At 56.9% G+C, this 18,471-nt stretch overlaps 1 protein-coding gene across 9 annotated transcripts in view; it reads left to right on the top strand.

The window, feature by feature from the left end:
• Positions 1-18,471, top strand: part of IQSEC1 (IQ motif and Sec7 domain ArfGEF 1) — a 330,441-nt gene that overhangs the window by 220,834 nt on the left and 91,136 nt on the right. The window contains exon 1 of one of the 9 annotated variants that reach the window (XM_022562627.2): positions 3,309-3,421. The exons of the other annotated variants lie outside the window; for them this stretch is intronic. The gene's annotated coding sequence lies outside the window, so the exon portion shown is untranslated. Of the gene's footprint in view, positions 1-3,308; positions 3,422-18,471 lie in introns of those variants that run through there. 9 annotated transcript variants of the gene reach the window in all.

The raw sequence follows: 18,471 nt of genomic DNA on the forward strand, positions 1-18,471 counted from the left end.
GCAGCCAAGAAGCCGGTGGCAGGATCCCTGGGACTTGTCCTGAGGTCCCTGAGAGGGGACCCCTGGGCTCAGGGCGTCTCCTGGACAGATCTCCCGGGAGCTGGGCACACGGCGTCCCGGCCAGCAGCGGTAGGTTGTAAGATGTGCAGTCACGGGCCAGATGCTGAACTTCTCGGGCCCGTTTCCTCTCCTGTAGAGTGAGAGGAGCGGTGCCAGCCGGGCGGGCTTCTTGGGGAGATCCTAAGAGGGTTCTGTCAGCTCGGCACCACTGACCCCGTCCCCTGCCTTCCCTCTGAGTGTCGTCTGCGTACTGAGGACTGTGATGGGGCGCGGGGGAGGTCAGGCTTGGCAGTCAGGCTGCCCAGAGTTTGGAAGCAGCTCAGCCCTTTCTACCACGGGAGTGACTTTTAGGGTGGTTCTGAAATTAACTGAGTCAATGCCTGCGGGCCTGCCTGCAGGGTGGGTGCCATGTGCGGGCCCGTGTCTGAGCGCCCACCTCCGGCGTGGGGCCCTGTCTGTTACAGCCCCTCCTCTGCGCTGCAGGTAACCCTCAGCCTCTGGGGTCGGGCCGGAAAATCACTGGTGCACCTGGCATTATTTGGGGAACGAGAGGTTGCTTTGTGCCCTGTGGGCCAGAAGGGCATTTGAGCTGCCAGGGGGGCGGGGCGGCCCAGTTGGGATGCAGACCCTGCCCCCGGCCCCTCCCCCACCGTGGTGAATCTGGGGAGGAGGGCAGGGGAGCAGCTGGCAGCCAAGCTCCGGGAGCTCCCAGGGAGCTTCCCGGACAATTAGCCATCTGATGCCCCTCAGCGGGCAGCCTGCGTGCACACGTCCTGGGGTGGGAAGCTCGCTGCCTCCCAGCCTGGCCGGCTCTCGGTCGTGGAGATCCTTTCCCTCTTGGAGCTGGGACTTCTCTTCCTTTGATGCCACCCCCCACTCTGGGTTGGGGGTGCTGGCCCTGTGCTCAGGCCCCCGGCCTACCTCCGCCCCTGTCCTGACATAGCCTGCAGTGGCCGGGACTCCCTGAGGCTGGGGACGGGGTCTCCAGTCGCCTCCTCACCTCCTTCTCCTGTGGACACACGCCAGGCTCTCCTGGTCCCTCTCTTGGCACCAGAGCCGAGTGCAGCCAGGGCGGGAGATCCCAGGCAGGGCAGAGGAGCTGCCGCCTCCTTGCTCTGGGCGCTGCCCGAAGCTCATGTGGATTCTTCTGGCAGCTTCTCTCCCCTCTCATACGTGGGCCTCCCTGAGCCTCAGCCCGGCAGGCCTGCCCACCCCCCCCGCCCCCGATCACGCGCTGCTCCATCGTCTCTGTGCAGGCACGCTGCTTTCTCACATCCACCTGGGAGGGGCACCATCCCCAGGGCAGAGGAGGAGCCTGGGGCTCCGGGCCTGGCGTTATTAGTTCCCTCTCGGGGTCACTGGGGAGACCTTTCTTGGTGGGAGCGCGCTTGCCCTCAGAGAGCCGGGCAGGGGGGATGACGGGGGCCAAGCAACCCCAGCAGGCGTGGGAAAGGCTGATTGCCTACTGTGCGCCGCGCCCTGGGGATCCGGCAGTGAGTACGTGGACGGCCAGGGTCTCACAGGGCTGAGGTTCAGACGGGAGACCAACAGTAAAACAAATAGATGAAGAGGTCTTCAGACAGGGATTCAGGGAAGAGGGTTAAACTGGGAGGCGTGATAGAGCGAAGGGGCAGGAGGGGCCCCGTGACCTGGGTGGTCCAGAAAGGCCACCCCCAAGTGTCCTTCAGCTGATGAGTGGGTCCATCCGTGCAACGGGGTGTGACGCAGCCGTGAAGAGGAGTGACGTGCTGGTACACGCTGTGACGCGGACACACCTGGAGCACCTGGCTAAGCGACGTGAGCCAGTCAGGAAAGGCCGCAGAGCGTGTGGTTCCACTTACACAAACGCCCACAAGAGGCAAGTCCACAGACACAGGAATAGACTAGTGGTTGTCCAGGCTGGGCGGGGCCGAGAGGGACTGCTTAATGGGTGTTTCTCTCTGGGATGATGAAAATATTCCAGACTTAGATGGTGGTGTTGTTTGCACCACTCTAAATATACTGAAACCATTGAACTGCACACTTCATTTTTATATTTTTTATTTTTTTTGGCTGTGCTGCAAGGCATGCGTGATCCTAGTTCCCCGACCAGGGATCGAACCCGTGCCGCCCACAGTGGAAGTGCGGAGCACTAACCACAGGACCGCCGGGGAAGTCCCGTGAATTGCACACTTTAAATGGGTGAATTTTATGGAATGCAAGTTGTATCTGGATGAACCTGTTTTAAAACAAGGCAAAGAAAAGAAAGGCCTGTGTGAGGGGGTGGCCTTGAGTTGAGCACGGCAGGAAGGAGTGAGCTTGTGCAGAGCTGGGGGAGAACTAACGTTCCAGCAGCGAGCACAGCAGGTGCAAAGACCCAGAGGCGTAATGTTAGAGACAAGGGTCAGGGAGAGAAGGAATGCGGTGTCCCCAGGGTCCAGGACCACATTCTTTTGAGGACTTGAGAGTTGACTGAGGTTGGAAGAGAGACAGGGCAGGGTTTGAAGCAGGATAATGACATGACGTGCTTTCTGTTTTAAAACAATCACTGCTGTGAGGAAATGAGACGGTGGAGGGGACAGGGTGTGGGCTGGCGGGGCTGGAGAGACCAGTCAGGAGAGAGATGACGATGGATACCCCAAGGAGACAGACTGGCAGAAGGTGGCAGTGATCGGTCCCACAGTGGGGAAGGCTTCCTGGAGGAGGGGCCTGGGCAGGGCCTCCAGGAATGGGGGATGGGCCGGACAGTGGTGGGGAGTGGCCAGGGACTCTCCAGGTGACCCCACTGGTGTGGGCACGGGGAGTTGAACGTGTGGAGGCCTCAGAGACCCGCCCGGCCACAAGGAAGGCAGGCTGACCGCCCCACCCCTGCCATCCCCGATCCCCTCTGGGCTGAAGCAGCTTTCAGAGTAAGTAGGGTAGTGTCCTCCAGGGCCACCTGTCACACGCCTTTGTCCTGCCTGCTCAGGCTGGCCCACAGTGAGAGTGTTAGCTCCGTGTGGCCAGAGACCCAGCCGGGCCGGCGCTCTGAACAAAGCAGCCTCGACGAAACTCGAGTGGCCCCGAAACGCGATCGGCCACGAGAGACCGGCCAGGCAGGAAGCTGTATTATTTATTGAGCAGAGCCCGTGGGACGTGCCTGGTCTGGGGCCCCTTGGACGGGCCAGACCTTGAAAGAGCCCACTGGGCAGTGTCCGGGCCCTGTGGGGGGCGGGCGGGGGCCCCAGGGTGCCCGGGGCGTGGTTTCCTGGACGCCGGCTGAGCAGGGAGGAAGTCGGTCAGGCCCTGCGGGGGGAGGGCCCACAGCTGGTCCCGAGGGGCCACGGAGGCAGGCAGGGTGCTGGGGCTCCAGGAAGACCGCCGCCCTCTCCGTGGTGACACTGTGAGTACCCACCGCCTGCCCAGGAGCAGGGAGAGGGGCTCGGCCACCTGGGTGACCTGCGAGGGGCTGTCAGTGTTTGGGGTAGCGGCTGGGGTGAGGGTCTCTGGCGCGCTCGTTGGGGTTTTAGCTGTTTCTTGGAACTGTTTTTTGTGCCTTCTCACTGCCTGGATGGATGGTGTGGCCCAGCTGGCCCAGGTGCCCCAGGTGTTTCCCCACAGCTGCCTGGAAGGGCGGCCACGGCTGCAGGAGGGAAGTCTGCTCGCTCCCCTGGGGGTTAGACCCACCCCCACGCCCTGGAGGGAGGGCAGCCAGGGCCCCTCAGCCCACCCGGGCCGGTTGGTTCTCTGCCTGGGGCCCCACGACCCGCTCTCCCGCCTGAGAAAGAGGAACTCTGGCCCAGGCCCACTTCACAGCCAAGTGAACTGAGGCCCCAGAGGCCCCCAGAGTGTGGTCGGTGCATCCCCCCCATTCCCTCGCCCGAGGAGCCCGCACTTGGAGCACAGGGAGACTGGGCCGAGGGTGCAGGAGGTTTCGCCGGGCTCTGGGACCCGGGCTTCCTGTTTGTCAGTCCATCAGGGTCAGCTTTGTCCCGAGAGGACACTGCCTGGGCAGCTCTCCCCCCACTGGCCCCGCAGTGGCCTAGCGCGTGTCCCCTCGGCAGCCCCAGCCCCGCCGACAGCTTCACCTTCTTTCTGAAATGGTGCAGCATGGAGCCATGAGGCTTTGCAGATCCCGGGGCGGGAGGGACTCGGGGACAGTCCCGGTGGGTGGGCAGCTCTGTACACGCAGAATGAGCAGCTCAGTGTGGCGCTGGTGCCGTCCCTCGGGAAATCCCCTTTGGCGCGCAGGGGACCTGGGCCACCTGCCCCTCGGGGAGATTCCCCGCTGTGTCCTGCTTCCCCTTCTAACCCTCACAGCAACTGGGAAGCAGAATGGCTGTCACCTCTGGTAACGTGAGGGCGTCCATGTGGCGTCCCCCGGCCGGAGTACATAGGGGAGCTGGGGTTTGAACCTGGAGCTACCCCCAGCCCCTCGGTGCATCATGCAGCCTCCGTCGGGGCAGGAAGTACAGGGGACAGGGGTCAGTGGATCCCATGACGACCCCATTGCTGGGTCTGTTTCTCCCTTTGCAGGGGTTGGACTCCAGTCCTGAGGAGGGGCTGCTGCCCCATGAGCCCCCGATAGCAGGGACTGGGGCGGAGGAGGCTTGGCTACAGGAGTGAGAGCTCCAAGGCTGCCCTCTGAGCTGGGGCCAGCGAAGGCTTCCCCTGACCCATCCATAGAGCTGCCTGATGGCCCAGAGGGCCAGGCGTCACGGAGGACCCCAGTGGTCAGGCCGCTCAGAGCCCAGGGCTCCGGCCCCCAGCTCGGCATCTCCAGCAGTGAGCTGCTTCTGCTGGGCTCCAGGGCACAGCTGCGGAGCCTGGCCAGGTGGATGCACGCTGGTCCAGCCGGGCAAAGGCCACCCCGAGGGCATGCGGGGCTCTGGGGCCGGCGCTTGTGCCGGTGCCTCGGACAAGCTGCTTTCACTCCCGAGGCCTCCTGTCCTCGCCTGTGCGCAGGCCGTGGAGTCAGGAGCCAGGCACCCCACAACTCTGCAGTCTCAGCACCTCGCTTGTCCATAAGTTCAAGGATTCCACTTTTATTGAGCACCTACTGTGTGCCAAGCACTGTGTTGTCTGGGGATCCAAAAGGGACAAACGAACCAGACAAAAAGTCAGGGGAGGGGGATGGATAGCAGGGAAGGGGCACCAGGGCGGATGTGATTTATTTTCATAGGTGCACGTGGCCTATTTGAAACACAGCCAGCTGGCATACCAGATTGATGATTTCACAGTTATCAATGCTTAGGATGAAGCAAAACTAAAAAATCAAGAAGTAGGTGTGAAGTTGACTTGGAGAGCAGGTGGCGGGCAGAGAGGGCCTGCGTGGCGCAGGGTCGTGGGTGCCTGGAGCTCTGAGCAGAAGCGTGGCGAGTGGGGCTGAGCTCCGTGTCTGTAGCTGGGCTGTGAGGAAGGATGTAGGGCATCCCAGCCGCTCCCTCCCCTGAAACTTCTGGAAGTCCCCAGACCAAGTCCCAGTTGTAACGTGACCCTCCTCAACTTGGCTCTGCTAAAATCAGTCCTCATGCTCAACCATCCCTCCTCCTGACGCTCCGAGTGAGGGGGTCACGGCTGTGTAGACATTAGGGTCTCATAACGCTGGGGGGTCCCGGCTCTGCACTCTTGCCTGTGGGGGCCAGGTCAGGCTCCGCTTGCTCGAGCATGAAAGGAGACTGCTTTGTGGTCACCAGATACATTCGGGTTTGATGGGTGTTCCTTCCCTGCCACACCTTGAAGAGCCCACATCCTCGGAGAGTTTTCCTCGGGCCTGGATACTTTCCAGGTGACCCTTTCCCCCGGGGCATGGCCTGGGTGGGACACGGAGTCCACGGAGCCGCCTTGGGCCCATCTCCCAGAGGCCTGCTGGCCTCATCCTGTTTGGAGCCCCTCCCCTGGGCTTGGAGTGAGCTGGAGCTATGCAGGACCCTCACCTACACCATCAGAGAGCCAGAGCAGCTCGGCCTTCAAGACCCCTGCCCAGAAGTGGGGCTACTGCCACGGCAGGAGGACCGGCCAGGCGTGGGCAGGGTGTGCCTGGAGCTCCGTGTGGCCCCCGAGCTGGGGTGGGGGTCTGCTGAGCACCGCGTCTGCAGGCCGTCCGCCAGGTGAGGGAGGGAAGAAGGGTCCACACCGTGGCCTCCGCTCCGAGTCCCTCCCCCGTGTGGGCCAGGCGAGCGTGAGGCATCCTCTGACCTTCACTGAGAGTCTGTGAAGGAGGAGTCCTCGTTAGCCGCAGTTGATGGATGAGCAAACCAGTGCCCAGAAATCCCTATCAGCGTGACGTCACCTGCTTCTAGGAAACAGGTGAGAGGGCTACGGCCTGGCAGAGCAGGGTCTCTGGGCTGCACCCAGAGTGCTGGGCCTGGACGCTGGGCTGTGGTCAGGCTGCTGAAGCAGGCTGAGAGCGCAGACTTTGGTGTGAGCCTCACTCTGCTGCTTTCTTGGATATGTGGCCTTGGGTGCTTCAGGTCACCTCGCCAAGCCTCATAGTAGACGACCTTCTAGTTGCAAGTGACAGAGAAATCCAAAACAAACAGGCTTATGCATTGAAGGGGCTCCTCTGGCTCATGGAACTGAAAAGTCTAGGGGTAACTAGCTTCAGGAATGGCTGGATCCAGGAGTTCAATTTATGTAATGGGTTTGGACTTTTCAACCCTCATGCCGCTTTCTCTCTACTGTCTTCATTTTGGCCTTCTCCACTTGGGTGCCTGGCATGTCGGGAGTGTTCCCCAACCCTGCGATGGGCTGGCTGCAGGGCCAGGTTGTGGCGAGCCGCATGCTCTTTCTGTCCTGGGATGTTGACAGTGCCCTGGGGGAGATGGGACAGGAAAAGAGGAAGTTACGACACAGGCAGTCAGAGCTGAGCAGGGGTGAGCTCCAAGGCCGGTGGGAGCCCAGAGGAAGAATGTCAGAGTTCACATCCGGACGGGTTCCCCGAAGGCTTCCTGGAAGAGGTGGCAGCTCAGCTAGACTTTGAGGTCTTGGAGTTGGCCTGGGGAATGAGAAGTGAGGGAGCAGGTGCCCTGGGGTCCAGTCTGGGGCTCAGGTCAGCTCAGGATCCGCACACGGTGGGACTGACCTGGCTGTGCTGGGTTCTTGGAGCTCCTGCCCAGGCTCAGAGGTCAGGATGCCTGGGGGGTGGCGGTGAGGGAGCGACAGGGCCTGTGTTTGGGTGATAGATGGCCCGGCTTCTAGGCTGTGAGGACAAGAAAGAGAGCACTTAGTGAGCACCTACTGTGTGCCTGTAACTCTCCATCTGGCCTCGTTCTGGCCACGACAGCCCCTGGAAGCTCCGCATCCCCTGTTTGCAGGGGATGAACCGGGCGCTTGATTAGAACAAGCCTTTTCTAAATACGCCCATCAATCGTATTTCCCTGCAAAGTTAGAAGGTGCTGCTAACCCTCTGGCCGGGCTCAGCGGCCTCTGCTCTGCCATCAGGAGGCTGCAGGGCTGCCCCGTGGCAGGGTCGCATGGGGAAGTCACCGTGTTCAAAGCGGTTGCGTGTTGAAACACCTTCCCAGAAGACTAACCACCAGGCCTCCCCTCACACTGGCAGCAAACACGGTAAATCTGAAACCTGATGCCTGCAAAACAGGGGCGCGTCAGAGCCAGAGGCCAGGTGTGAATTGTGAAGCCAGGGACCCCGACGCCGCAGTGGGTATGGACGGCCACCCGCTCCGGGCAGCCAGGAAACAAGCTTGGTACTGAGCTTTAAGCGGCGAATTTTTAAACCCCTTCTAAACTGCTCCTCAAGTGTGTTCACGGGCGGCCGAGATAAGCCAGGGTGGGAGCAGGAAGATGGAGGGTCAGATCCCAGCTCCCCCTTCGGCTGCTGTGACTCCTCGGGCAGCCCCCTGTGCCTCTCTGAGCCTCAGTTTCCTCCTCTGCAAGATGAGGTAGCATTTCACAAGGTGAGGATGAAACAACCTCATACTTGGGCGTGTCCACGTGTAATGACGTGGCAGTGGCTCCGTAAAGGTCAGTGACTACACTGAGTAAAACTGCTGTTCTCCCTCTGACTGTAACATTTTTTAAATTGTCGTTTTTGCAACCATGGATTTGAGACAAATGGGAAATTGTTTGGTTCCGGGTGTATGCCCCCTGAGGGCAGGCACCAGGCCAGTGAGACCTGAAGTTCAGGAAATGCACTTGGTGAGTTAAGAGCAGATTTTGAATTTGTCAAATCCCAAGTCAATCCAGGGTGTTCTTTTCCTAAAAGATCCAGTGGGACAAAAGCAAAGCACTAGTGGCCTTTGCCCGAGGGATATAATCAAGCGTGGCAGCAGGCCAGAGCTGGATGGCCGCGGCTCTTCGGGGGTAGGGGGTAGCATTTAGGAGAGGTTTTCAGGGAAGCACAGGCACCTGTGCTGGGTCTGGAGTGGGCAGGTAGAGAGGGAGGAGATGGTGGGTGGATTCTGTAGGTCGGGTCCCCGTGTGTTTGGGGAGCAGCAGTCAGAGTTGGGTGGTGTTGGGTCTGGAAGGGATGAGGGCCAGATTGGGGCCAGAAAGCAAGGCAGGTGGGCCGCGAGCCCGGAGTGCTGTGCTCTCTCTGTGGGCACAGAGGCGCCATCAGGGCTTTTGAGCAGGGAGGTTAGATTAACCAGTATTCTTTCGGTGGCAAGTGATAAAAGCAAACAAACAAAAACCCAGACTGGCTGAAGCTGAGGCTGAATTTATTGCCTTCTACTTCTGAAACAGACAGGGCCTTAGGTACAGTTTGATTCAGGAGCTCAAACTATTTGTCAGACACACTGGAGTCTTTTACTGTTCTTTCCCGACTTCATTCCCAGGCAGTATCTCTGCTCGTGACGGGACTGACAGCTCCAGGTTTACAGTAGTCTGACAGCTAGTGACCCCAACAGAAACGGTTCCAACAAACTCCCAGTACAGGCTCGGGTCACATGCCCATCCCTGGACCAGTCACTTTGGTAAGGGGGCGGAATACTGTCAAGTTAGGGATGGAGTCCACGGACACAAATTAGATAGACTAAGAGTGGAGGAGGGGGATCCCCCAGAGAAAAGTGGAGTGCCTTACTGGAAGTGAGCTGGGAGGCCGGGCAGGCACAGACATCCAGCCTCCCCGCTGTGATCTGATAAGACCCTCCAGGCGCTGTGCTCGGCGACTTGACCTGCACCATCCCTTCCTGTCAGCACCATAGGCTAGGGTTTCTTATAATCCCCATTTTGCAGGTGAGAAAACCAAGGCTTAGGGAGATAGTCACTTGCCCAAGTTCACATCGTTAACAAATGTCCTCACACCTCAAATCATCCTGACCCCGAAGCCCCGGCTCTGAACCGTTTGCTCCACTGCCTCATGGTAATCAGACCTGCGTTTAAAGAAGATGCCTCAGGACCTCAGATGGAGGATGGATTGCAGGGGTGACCGGAGGCAGAGGATGGGCAGGAGGCTGGTGCCACGCAGGCAGAGAGGAGGGCAGCCCCGATGGATACAGCTACGGGGCATCTCAGCCCCTTGGTCCCAAAACACTGCCAGCCCAGCTTTCCTGTGATGTGTCCTGAAGTAGAGAAAATATACAGTAATGTGTGAGTATGTATGCACACACACACATATATGTGTGTATTCATTATTGTGCCTCCTGGTTTCGGATTGGGGCGATCTTAGCAGGAGGGTGTGAGGTGTGAGGCTCTGGGGCTGGAGGCTGGCTTTATGCTCCTGCTGTGGGCACAGGGGCACTTCCAGGGCAGTTTCCGGAGGAGGTGGTCAAAGGGAGGTGACCACCCACCTGGCAAAGGGCCAGGGTGGGGAGTGGGCGGGATGGGGAAACAGCCGCTCCTCACTTCCCTTTTCAGCCCTAAGACTTCCCAGGAGAGAGTCCCACCCTCCTGATGACATCACACCAGGTCAGAGGTCATTCTGCCCACACCTTCCTTGCAAAAAGAGGAAACCAAGGCATTGGGGGCACAGCGTGTTCTGCCCCGCTGTCGCCACTTGGGGAAGTCTGGCGGCGTGAGCACCAGCCCTAGATGGCCTGCTGCCTTGCTTTGTGACCTAGGGCAAGCCACAGAGCTGCTCTGGGCCTCAGTTATATCTGCAAAATGGACCTACTATTACCTCACAGAGTGGGCAAATGAGAAAACCTTGAAAGGACCGGGTGCAGTGCCAGGCACCTCACAGGTGTCAGTGAATGTTGGCTGTGACGATTCCTTCCTTTGCATGGTCAACTCAGAGGGACGAACAGCTATAGATCCCAGGAAGCTGGGCCCAAGATCCAGCTCCGCCGTCCAGGCTGTATGGCCTTGGGCAAGTCACCTCATTTCTCTGGGCCTCAGTTGCTTTATCTGGGAAATGGCTTTTGCATCACCACCTCAGGGGTCACTGAGCGGATTGATGGAACACCCTGTCCACGGGATGGGATTTTCTGGGGCATCTCTTTCCCACTGGGCGGTTGGACGTCCCCTCCCCGACGACTCCCTTTCCTGCCCTGGGAGGGGATCGAGTGAGTTACTCTATTGGTAAATCTTTCCGCTGAGCACCTGCAGTGTGCCAGGCACTGCCCAAGCGATGAGGAGGTCAGACCATGATCCCTGGCGTCCCCTCTCCCAGGTGGCAGCTGGCCCCCAGCTGGCGCCGCCACTGCTCCGTCATCTGCTGGGCCAGTTATGGGAGAAGGGCCCCCGTGGTGCCTGCCTCTGGAGGCTGCATGGCTGCTGAAGGCGGAGTCCTTTGCTGACAGCTCCCCGGGCCTCTTCTGGGGGTCCGCGTGCCCCCATCCTCATTGCATCGGGCTGGGTCGGTATCCCCGTCCCCGGTGCGGCAGTGTCCTGCTGCCTTCCCCTGTGGCCCCAGTTGGGAGTTGGAGGAGTGTCTGCAGAGTGTCCCCTGCCCGCAGTGTGGAGGCTTTTGGACCCAGAAGCCGGATCTGGAGGAGGGCAAGTACAGGCAGGGTGACTCAGACAAGCGCCTTTGCTCCTGAGTCTGTCTCCTCTCCTGTAAAAGGGGAGAAAGACACCCACCCACAGCAAGGGCTTTGTAACCTTGTCCCGTAAACGCCCCAGGAGAGGCTGGGCTGCAGGGCACTGCCGACCCAGAAGCCCTCTGCACTTCGGCCAGTTCAGGCCGATCAGAGCCCAGCTCGGTGCAGGGTGCAGGCGTCTCCCAAAGGCTGCCACCCTTAGCCCCGCTCAGGACTCTGTTCTGTTTAAAGGGCACATAAGTTCCCCTGGGGCCCGGGACACCGCTTGTGGGTCCCCCACCCCTCCAGGGAACGCTTTAGGTCCCTGGGTCTGCCTTCTGGGGCGTGGGCTGGGCCCTGAGCTGTGACCACCCCCCCACCCCTGGGCAGCCACACTAGTGATGGACGTGCCATTTCCTGTTTCAGTTAGTGTTTGCTGTGTAACAAACCACCCCAAATGTCGTGGCTGCAACCGCAGTGTGTGACTGTGCCGGCTAGAACCCGGGCCGCCCTGCTGGTCCCCCTGGGCTCACCAGAAGGTGCCAGGTGGCCCCACTCACATGGCTGCAGTTGGTGCTGGGGCACCTCTGTTTCTCTACCCCCCCGGCAGTTTGGCCCTCAGTGGGCAGCCAGCGGCCATGGCATCTGAGGGCAGCGTTCCAAGGGGGCGAAGGTGGAGCCTCAAGGCTCTTGAGGTGCAGCCTCGGAACTCAGACAACCATCCCTCCCGCCACATTCTGTTGTGCAATGAAAGTCCCATGGCCAGGGGGAGGGGAGACGGACCCCACCTGTGGGAGGAGGGGACGAGTCTCAGAGCTGAGGGGCCTGGGTACCGGGATGCAGGGAATCTGTGGCCATATTTTGCAGTCACAGAGTATGCGTCATTAGGATTTTGCCAGGTTCTTACCTTACAAGGGTTGGGGTCAGGGGAGCTAGTTCTTAAATCATTGGATACAGAGCCAAAAATTACCCGGTAGAACTACCCTTGAAGACCCCTTACGTTGCCACGGCATGCAGAGCCCCTGGTTCGGCACACACCCTGCAGGAAGCTCCGTGCCCACTGAGCGGGCGAGTCCCAGAAGCAGGCCAGATGCGGGGGTGAGGCTTGCCCAGGCATTCCAGGCTTTGCTGGGGCGGGGGGAACCCCAGATCCCAGCTGGGAATGGAGGGGGTCCCAACCGGCCAGCTCACCTTCTGCGTCGGCTCCATTCTGTGTTTCCGTTAAGCCTCTAGAAGCTGCATTGCCCGGGACAGAGGCCGCTGGCCATAGATGGCTATTTAAATGTCAACTACTGAAAATAATTCAAATTTTAAAGAAGTCAGCTCCCCAGCTAGCCCCATTCCAAGTGCTCAGTGACCACATGGCTGAGAAGTGGAGAGCCAGGAGTCAACTGGCCCCAGCCAGCCCCCTTCACCCAGCCCTCACCTTCATGGTCACCCAGGCCTGGTGCTGGCCACTTGAGACTCAAAGTGACTCGGCCCCATCCCAGTAACTGCCCTCTAGAGGCTCCCGACCCGCTGGGAGCAGGCGGGCTGGGGAAACGCAGTGCCAGAGTGGGAACTGGGCCGCCAGGCCCCCGGAGACTTGCTGAGGTGGGAGCCCTAGGGCCTCCCCCCCGCCGCTCCAACCCTGTCCTCCCCGCCACGAAGCAGCAGCGTAGGGAGTTGGGATGGCTCCATGTGCACTTTGCCAGGCTTTTCTGGTAAAGGGAGGGTGCCTTTTCATCACCCCAAATCCCACACGTACCACCCCCCCGACCAGTGCACATGAGGGTTAGTATCCGTGGCTGAAAAATCACAGTGAGCCACTGAGAACCCATTTTAGATGAATGTGAAGTCTATGAATTTTATTCATCGCACAGCATCTGTTTCAGTTTGAAAGATGTTAATGTGTGAAACATAGTATTTGTTTGGTCTACCAGCAGCGTATATGGGATGCAAGAACCCCTAAAGTAATTCAGGGGCTCCCAGCCTGGGAATCGGTGGAATCTCCAGGAATGGGATGGGTAGCGCCCAGGCGGTGGAGGGGTGTGGGAGGGTACCTAGACATGGGATGAGCAGGGACACCCCCTGTGGGAGGTGTGTTCAGAACTGCATCAGCGCCTTTTCTCCTTTGGGGGCCATGGATTTATTCTCAGGGGTATTCAAGTTCCACTCAGTAATATTTTTACGCGTGGATTCATTACGAGTTACTTTGTAACAACTTCAATCTTGAAGAAGGCCTGCAAGAATTAAAAAAAAAAAGAATTCTCCCGTGTACCCTTCACCCACTTCCTCATAAGTAACATTTCACCAGATTTCAGTCTCTCACAAAAACATTTTTTTCTCCCAGAACTATTTGAGAGGTCATCGCAAACATGCAACCTGGGGCTTCCCTGATGGCGCAGTGGTTGAGAGTCCGCCTGCCGATGCAGGGGACGCGGGTTCGTGCCGCGGTCCGGGAAGATCCCACATGCCGCGGAGCGGCTGGGCCCGTGCGCCATGGCCGCTGAGCCTGCGCGTCCGGAGCCTGTGCTCCGCAACGGGAGAGGCCACAACACTCAGAGGCCCGCGGACCACAAAAAAAAACAAAAACAGAAAAACATGCAAGCTCATGACTCTTACTCCTAAATAATACTTCAGCATGTTTCCTAAGAGCCAGGACACTCTCTCACATATCTGCGGTCTAATAGCCAAATTCATGAAACTTAACACGGTCACAGTACTAGGATCTAAAGTACAATTTAGGGACTTCCCTGGCGGTCCGGTGGTTAAGGCACCGAGCTTCCAATGCGGGGGGGTGGTGGTTCAATCCCTGGTCAGGGAACTAAGATCCCACATGCCACAGGGTGTGTCCAAAAAGTAAAAACTAAATAAATAAAATACAATTTAGAGTTGCATTTCACCAATTATCCCAATGATGTCCTTTATGTCAAGTTTTTCCCCAATCCAGAATCTTGCATTGCACTTAGTCATAATGGGTTTTCTTGGAGCTTTACCGAGGTTTACTCTGTATCATGAAATTCACTGGTGTTAAGTGTACAATTTAACGGTGATTAGCATACTTCCAGAGCTGTGTAATCGTCACCATGATTTTAAACCATTTCAAATCATCTTGAAAAGAAATCTGTGTCTATTTTCTATCACTCTTTTGTCCCACCCCAGCCCCCGACAGACACTAATCTTCTTTCTGTCAATAAAGTTGCCTTTCTGAGCATTTCATATAAATGGAATCATCTAGTAAATGACCTTTTGTGACTGGCTTCTTGCACTTGGCCTAACGTTTTCAAGGTTCAGGCGTGCTGTAGCAGGTGTTAGAACTTCATTCCTTTTTTTTGCTGATTGAGACTCCGTTGTATAGATAGACCACATGTAGTTTATCTACTGTCTTCAGTTGATGGACATTCGGGTTGTTTCCCCAGTTGATGGACATTTAGGTTGTTTCCCTGGTTGATGGGTATCTGGGCTGTTTCTACTTTTTAGCTATTACGAATATACTGCTAGGGATATTCACTTACAAGTTTTTATGTGGACATATGTTTTCATTTCTCTTGAGTAGATACCGAGGAGTGGAATTGCCAGGTCAGATAGTAACTCTTTGTTTAACTTTTTAAAAAACACACAACTGTTTTCCAAAGTGGCTGCGCCATTTTTCATTCCCACCAGCACTGTATGAGGGTTCCATTTTCTCCAGACCACCTGGACGGCTCTCTAAAAACTGAGTTCTGCTGTCTGGTTTCTGCGGCTGCCTTTCCTATTCTGTTTTTGAACACGTGGTCTTCAAGGGACCCTCCAGTGTGGTGTCACTTAGCTCTGGATTCATTGTTCCCTAAAGTGGGGTCTGATGAACGTTGCAAACTGTATTCTTAGGGGTCCACCAGTTCTTAAGTTTGAGAAACCCTTAATATAGAGCCATCTCTCAGATGGGCAAGTAGAGGCCCTTATAGAGAAAGCGATGAGTCCAAAGCCGTGCATCTGTGAGTTCCCGCAAGCCAGCACGGAGGCCGCGTGGAGTAAATAAGAGCCACTTAGGAAGTCGTTGAGCACCCGCCCAGTTTTCTCACCTGTAAAATGGAGGGGGCGTCACCCGTCTCTAGAAGCAGGAGCAATAGAGACAGTGTGGGTAGAGAGCCCAGCTCAGCTCCTGCCTGATGCAGAGTGGACACCACGTGTGCCCACCGCCCGGCCTTGCACCCGGCCCCCTCCTCCGCAGCATCTCCTCTCCCCAGCAGAGCAGCCCCGAGGGCCGGCTCCCGGCTCCAGCTGTCCCTCCCGCTCACGCACCTCACCTGTCCCCAGTGCTTAGCCGTTTACTGGGCACGGCTCTGTCGCAGGCGCTGTACTGATGCTGGCAAAACAGAGATGATTCCTACTGCACCCCGCCCTCGGGGACTTTGGGCAATGAGGAGTGTCATTAGTTGATGATTACAGGACGGCGTGGCAGTGGCTATTTTTACAATCAATACCTAACAGTTACTGAATTTCTCCTACGTGCCTGGTCCTGTTCTAAGAACCGTGTCAGGCTGTACAGGGCACTGTGCGAGCCAAGGTGTCTAGAGGAGGTGACATTTTTGCAGCTGGATCTTAAGGATGGGTTTGGACTTGAGCTAACAGGCGAAAAGCACTCTTCAGGAATTTTTACTAATTTGGTGGGTGAAAATGGTATCTCATTATTATGGTATGCGATTCTTTATCAGTAAGGTTATGTATCTTTTTGTATGTTTATAGGCCTTTTGTATTTCTTCTTCTCTGAGCTACCTAGTTAAATCAGCTGGACACTTTTATTTTCATGGTTTTCTTATTGATTTGTTAGAACTCTTTGTATATTGATGAACCAAAGGGCATAGTATGTGCAAATACTCAGGGTTGTGAAACAGCGTGGCGTACTCACAAGACATTAAGTGTAGCTTGACTTTGGGGGAAGCAGCTGAAGATGGGGGGGTGGGCAGGAGGCAGAAACTAGTTCTGGTGCTGAACTGGGAGCTTAGACTTTATCCTCCAGGTCATGGGGAGCCTTAGAAGGGTTAGAAGGGTTTTGAAGCCTTAGAAGGGTTTTGAACAGGGAAGGGATGTGATTGAAGCTGTATTTTTTTAATATAAATTTATTTATTTTATTTATCTTTGGCTTCGTTGGGTCTTCGTTACTGTGCGCGGGCTCTCTCTAGTTGTGGAGAGCAGGGGCTACTCTTCATTGTAGTGTGCGGGCTTCTCATTGTGGTGGCTTCTCATTGCGGGGCACGGGCTCTAGGCGCACGGGCTTCGGTAGGTGTGCCACGAAGGCTCAGTAGTTGTGGCTCGCAGGCTCTAGAGCACAGGCCCAGTAGTTGTGGCGCCCGGGCTTAGTTGCTCCACGGCATGTGGGATCTTCCCAGACCAGGGCTCGAACCCGTGTCCCCTGCATTGGCAGGCGGTTCTTAACCCCTGCGCCACCAGGGAAGCCCTGAAGCTGTATTTTTGAAAGTTGCTTTAAATAAGGGACAATGATGGGTGGAGGGATGGGCTAGGAGGATAAATTGAGGCCAGAAAGTGCAGAACCGTGAATGTCCCGCTGAAGAGCGTCAGTTTGGTTTGCTGGGCAATGGGGAACGTTCTGGGTAACGACAGGGGGTGGGGAGAGGAAAGGGGCAGGATCAAGGCCATGGCTGATCCCCGGTGGGGTAAGTGGTTCAGTCTCCCTGCAGGAGGCTTTGCCCCCACTGACGTCTCCTTCCCACATGGGTGCCCAGTGCTGGGTCGTCTCTTCCTGCTCCGAGGAACTGATCTCCAACCAGACAGACGGGACTGTTGCCAGGGCTGATCTGGAGAGGAAAGATGAACCAGGAGTTTCCAGGCAGGGCGCGGCGGGTGGGAGAAGGAAAAGGGAAGAGCATGGTGGCCAGCCTGGAGGGGCCTCAGAAGTCATGCATTCCATAGGCCAAGGAAGCTGACCCTCGGCTTCCGCTCCCACAGCGCAAGGCCGGGAAGCCCCACCTCCTGGCAGCATTCCACATCAGGTTGGCTGTTCCAGTGAGAAGGTTCTTGGTCTGGTCTGACGTCAGAGCTGCACGGAGCCTTGGCACTTGCCTTATCTCAGGCTTCCTGCCTGCTCGATTGAGGGGACCTCGAGGCTCAGAGGAAGACGATCCTCCCGCGGTCACACAGGGAGTTAGCCCCAGCCCGAGTCAGAGCAGGCCTCCCAGCTACGCGTGCAGTCTCAGAAATGGTTCTTTTTAAAACACAATTTTCTTAAGCAGTAGTACACGCAGAGGGCGCAAAAACTATTTAAATGGAACATGTCAGTGAAAAGCCATTCTCCTACCCACCCTGGCCCCCAATTCTCCACACCCTTCCCCAGGGCACCACTGTACCAGTTTCTTAAGCATCGTTGTCAGAGATAACACATCCACACACAAGCAGGTACCCTATACCCTGCTCTTTTTTTACATAAAAGGTAACACGCCATACCCTGTACTGCACCTTGCTTTTTCCACTTACAAAAATACCTTGGAGATTGTTCCTTGTCCGTCATGTACAGAAGCTGCATCCTTTTTGACCGCCACGTAGGTGTCCACCGGACGGATGTATCATAACAGGCGTCTGTCGAGCAATCCCTCTTTGGCGCACTTTAGGTAACAAGAAGACTCCAATAATTTTTATTCACTTTAAAGACAGTTGCTTAATTTTTTAAAGGCACATAAAGAAGATTTAATCAGCCCGCGAGCCTGTGCCTATGTCCAGATAATCCCTGGCGACTTTTTACAAATCAACTAACCCTCAGAAAAGTATCAAATGAAAAGTAAGAGCTCCTCCCACACGCATTGCACACACCCCACCGTCTTCCCAAAAGGCAGCCATCAATAGCAGGTGTTGTTTGGGTATGTGGGTATCCTCTCGGAGAGAAGAAGTAGGAAATTACAGTACGCATATGTGTATAACCTTTTACAATGTGCACAAGAGGGATCACAACATACACAGTGTTCTGTCCCCTGCATTTTTTTTTTTTTTTTTTTTTTTGCGGTACGCGGGCCTCTCACTGTTGTGGCCTCTCCCGTTGCGGAGCACAGGCTCCGGACGCACAGGCTCAGCGGCCATGGCTCACGGGCCTAGCTGCTCCGCTATGGCATGTGGGATCTTCCTGGACCGGGGCACGAACCCGTGTCCCCTGCATCGGCAGGCAGACTGTCAACGACTGTGCCACCAGGGAAGCCCTGTCCCCTGCATTTTTCAGCAGAAATGCCTCCTGGAGATACTCCCGTGAAGTCCCGGCCTGTGGGTGTGCTCGTGCCGGCTCACCCTCCCCCAGTGTCGGACACCAGAGGTGCCGGCTCACCCTCCCCCAGTGTCGGACACCGGAGGTGTCTCTCTTCTTAGTTTGCTGACTGACACAGACTGCTGTGTGCGCTGCCCTTGCGTCTTTATGCCAGCATGCTGGATGGCTTTGCCAGATCACCCTTCAAAAACAGGTCGCCCCATCTTGCACCTCACCCTCCAGTACTTTGGGTGCATTCATCTCCTCCCACCTTCAATAGCAAAAGCATCATCACACTTGTTCTTTTCTGCCAACTTGGTAGACACA

The sequence above is a fragment of the Delphinapterus leucas genome, chromosome 10, assembly GCF_059928025.1.
Source record: "Delphinapterus leucas isolate spDelLeu-1000000601 "Yukka" chromosome 10, BTC_Dleu_Yukka2, whole genome shotgun sequence".
Taxonomy (NCBI): Eukaryota; Metazoa; Chordata; class Mammalia; order Artiodactyla; family Monodontidae; genus Delphinapterus; species Delphinapterus leucas.